The sequence below is a fragment of the Pteropus vampyrus genome, unplaced genomic scaffold (genome assembly GCF_000151845.1).
Source record: "Pteropus vampyrus isolate Shadow unplaced genomic scaffold, Pvam_2.0 Scaffold35, whole genome shotgun sequence".
In the NCBI taxonomy this organism is placed as follows: domain Eukaryota; kingdom Metazoa; phylum Chordata; class Mammalia; order Chiroptera; family Pteropodidae; genus Pteropus; species Pteropus vampyrus.
In genome coordinates this window covers 4,748,612-4,752,855 of record NW_011888816.1, presented here as the reverse complement: position 1 = coordinate 4,752,855, position 4,244 = coordinate 4,748,612, and the positions used below count along the sequence as shown (strand labels likewise).

The 4,244-nt window shown below is 39.6% G+C and overlaps 1 pseudogene; it reads right to left on the bottom strand.

Annotated features, from left to right (window-relative positions):
• Nucleotides 1–2,173: 2,173 nt before the first annotated feature.
• LOC111738164 lies at nt 2,174–2,292 on the bottom strand (annotated as a pseudogene).
• Between the last annotated feature and the right edge of the window lie 1,952 nt (nt 2,293–4,244).

Genomic DNA, 4,244 nt, shown 5'->3' with positions numbered 1-4,244 from the left:
ATGTGGATTTAAAGAAATGCAAACTCCATGACTCAACGGTGTCGCTCCTTAGTACATATTCTAGAGAAAATCACATTTATGTGCACCAAGTGACAAGTGTGGGAATACTTATAACAGTATTGCTTGTAATAGCTCCCAAACTGGAAATAACTTGAATATTAAACCACAGTCGAACTGATAATAAATTAATTGTGGATTGATAAATGGTGATAAATTGATGAATGAAAGAAATAAAAGAATGGTTACATTAGTTAGTATACATTATGTTTTAAAAGATGGAAAATTGCCTGGTATCCCAGTGAGACTGAAAAAAGTGAGATTTATTTTCTCTCCATTTCCCCTGTCTGCTTGCTTATCCCCAAATAACAATTAGATCTGTGTCCGTCATTCTTGCTGCCTCTATCTTAGGGTATCATCATGTCTTAACTGAATTACAGAAATTGCATCCTTTGGAGTCTACCTTCGGATTTTCGCATGGCACCTAGAAAAGTGTCTGGCATGTAGCAAACACTCAATAATTGTGGAAGGAGGGAGTGAATCGATGACTGTACATAGATGAGAGAGTGTGTGACTCAGTCATGTTGAGAGGAACTTCATTTGTTTGAATATTTCCCTTCCACTCTACCCAACTCCGCCTCCCCTTCCCACGCCACCCTGGTCCGAGGATCCAGGAAATGACTCCAGGGTTGTTTCTCTTTGAACTGGAGAATGGAATAACTTTCTTAACATGTGCAGCACCAACAGCTTTCAACACACTTACATATCGGTTATGTCAGCTGAGCCTCACATTCCTCTAGGAGACAGACACTCTTGACAACTTCCTTTTGGCAGCTGAGTCTCTTTCCTGCAGACTTAGAGAGGCTCAGTAATTTTCCCAGGGTTACCCAGGTGGTCAGGAGCAGAGGCAGGGCTCAGGCAGGAGTGTGTGGACTCCAAAGCCTGAGCCTTTTGGCTTCTCGCTCAGTGGAACAGGCTCGATTCTCTTGCCAGTGGAAGGCTTGCGCCTCAAAGAGTGACTCCAACAATGGGATGACAAAGGCCAAGGGAGCTAAATGAAAATCTCTGAACCTCTGCTGGCTGGAGGGCTGATGCCTCACACTCAGCCTGGAGAGCCTTGGACAGGGAGAGTGACGGGAAGGAAGCCTGGACTTTGGGGGATGAGGCTCCTCGCCTCACTCTGTCAATAATAATCGACGACAATTAAGGGCTGCCTCCTCCAGATTGCTGCCGGGGATGTTAGGGACATGAAGCACTTCTCAGTTCTGTCCTTAGTTTGCTTTTTCTGGAAACCAAAACTGCTAGAAGTGTAGAAATGCAGCTGATGAAATCTACTGGCTCAGGGCAGAAAATTCACAATTGTGAGCAATCACAGGAAGCAAGAAGAATGGCTGCAGTCAGCTTTGCTGCCAGGAAGCGGGCTGGCGATGAGCACAGATAGTGGAAGAAAAAAACCGAGTGCATCCCAAATGACACTGTAGTGGCCAGAGCTCTGGAGGGAGCCTACATCTGCCCCAGTCAACTACGTGCAAGCGCTGATGGGGAGCAGGAAGATTCACTTAGGTGGCTCTCAGCAGATACTTATCCCTGTGTTCAAGGCACTGTGCCAGGTGCTGGGCATGGAGCTGAAGCAGCAAAGCCCCTGCTTCCTAGAAGCTTAGTCTAGCCAGGCAGGTAAGACATGGACAGAAATAGCATAATGCAAAATACAGAGTCATAAGTTTCACAGAAGAGATTTTTGACACGGTCCTGAGGCATCCAGAGCTCGGGGAACCAGTAGTTTTACTTCATGAGGGAGAAGGCATTTCGAAAGGGCTTAGGCTTATGTGTAGGGTTTGGATAAACAGAATGAGAACATTCCCACGAAGCCTACATGTTCAAAGGCAAGAGCTAGGATTCATGGCAGAGAGTCTGCCTGCTAAAGATTCTTCAAAATTCAGCAATGGGGACTGCAAATCCAGGCAATTCAGACTTCTCCGTTGCTTCTCTGGAGTTTAACCCCTGCCTCCAGGGTGTGGTGGCTAATGGTTCATATTTCTAACTTGATTTAATCATAAATAGAATTCTCTCTCTCTCTTTTGTTTTTTTTTTTTAGGCGAGGCAACCCTTGGTTGACCTAACCGGTTGCAAGGACCTTGTGAGCTTATAATCCCTTATTTTTTATTTTTATTTTTTATGCCCGTAGCACCTGGTCTTCCCTCGTGGTCTCCTATCCAAGTACTAACCAGGCCCAACCCTGCTTAGCTTCCGAGATCAGACAAGATTGGGCTTGTTCAGGGTAGCATGGCTGTAGACATAAATAGAATTCTTGATGCTGCAGTATATCTTGAGGTTTGTAGCTACAATGTCTAAATCTAAAACTTTATAAACATCACAGACAAATGAAAGGCATTCTTACTGTCCTGGTTTCTCCCTCACTTTACATATGAAATTAGTTAGTGAAAGTTTTGGACATAGAGCTCTCATTGCTTGAGATTCAATTAAAATAGATGGAAATAAGTTCATGTCGGGAGCCCCCTGAAATGTCAGTATTTTTCCTTGCTGGCATCTTTCTAAAGAGTCTGTTGACTATAAAATTGACTTTTTAAATTTCAGGAATAGGTTAAGGTTAAAAGGAGCTTTAAAAATTCAAGACTCAGTGTATGCCATGGGAAATGAAGACCGAAAACGTAAAAAGTAAATATTTTGGGGACAGTGATCTTAATAGAGAAATGGAATAGTTTTCAAAGGAATTTAACTGTGTTCTTGACCTTTTGGTAAGGTTCTTTCACAGATGGTGGTATGTTGGAAAGAGAACGAGCTTGGAGCTGGTCAAAACAAGTAAGAAGAGATCCAATGAAGGGAGTTTAGACCAATTGATTTTACTTCTCTTTGAACTTTACTTTGCTTAACAGTAAAAATGTGGGTGACAATGGAAGGCATCGAGGCATAACATGCACAAATTTGTCAGCAAATGGTACTTTACTCCCTTTGCAGTCTATTTTCTTTTATATTTAAAATAAAATATATTTTAAAAATAAAATAAAATGTGAGCAAGTAGAATAATCACTTTAATTCTTTGATTTTTCAGTATCATTGCAAATGATCTTTCTCAAATGGTACACTTTGGATTAATTTATAGTCCACTCATAATTCCAGGAATAAGAAAAATTACCTTATTTTGAGGATAGCTTAATATAAATACCACTATCATGTTTTGGCATCTATCAAGTATTTTCTGGTTTGGTAAGAAGACAATTGGTTATTTAAAACCCCGATACCAAAGCAGCTGTGTTGGCTAGGCAGGCACCAGAATAAATGAAATGAAAGCATTTGTGTTTCTGAATTACTAGGCGAGCCTCATGTTTTTTCACCAACATGTCAATATTACTCATTAATCTTCTCTTACATATGTTCTTATCTGTTATCTCATTTAATTTGACTCTACAGACCACTTTGGGAAATGGTTCAATACCTTTTTATAGTTGAGGAAACTGAGTCACACATGCACAGCTTTAGTGTCTTGCCTGCAGTTGTACAATACGACAATAGTAAAGCTGGAATCCAAAGCTCTCCAGCGCTGACTAGGTTTTTTTCTCCCCAGGGGAGCTGGGAGGCCATTAAATGCTGTGTATTTGCATATGATCTTGTATGAATATCATTAATATTAATGTTATCAACACCATAAATCTATTTTAAGGTGCTCCAAGATAACAGTCTGCCCACTTGCATTATTTTCTTTTAGGTACTTTAATCATTCATAAGCTCTAGTCAATAACTGTTTCGTTATAAATGGATTAGTGAGCATATTAGAATCATTACTACCTGCAGTTACCACCATTGGGAATCCTTTATTCTTGACTCTTTATTAAGAACTTTAAAACTCCTAATATAATGTCAATTAAATCGGATTAGTTAAAAGTGGTTGCTGGGGCATTATACTAGCTGGGTTGCAAATCTATGTTATTATTTATAAGCTCTTTGAATATTACCATACATTGGCAATAAAATATATTTATAAATATATCATTAATCTAGCCTTGAAATCAAGGATGGTCAGTCAAATGACCCTACATAAATTCATAAAGCAACATTACCCTCTAACTCAAAGATCGAGCATCTTGAAATCTACTGGCAGATAAACACAAATGCTCTGTACCGATTTTAATATCTTCTGAATTTAATAATTTTAATATCTACTGAATTTTATAATTCAGTAGAAAACATCACAAGAATAGGACACTAGCCTATAGATTTTTTTCTTATTT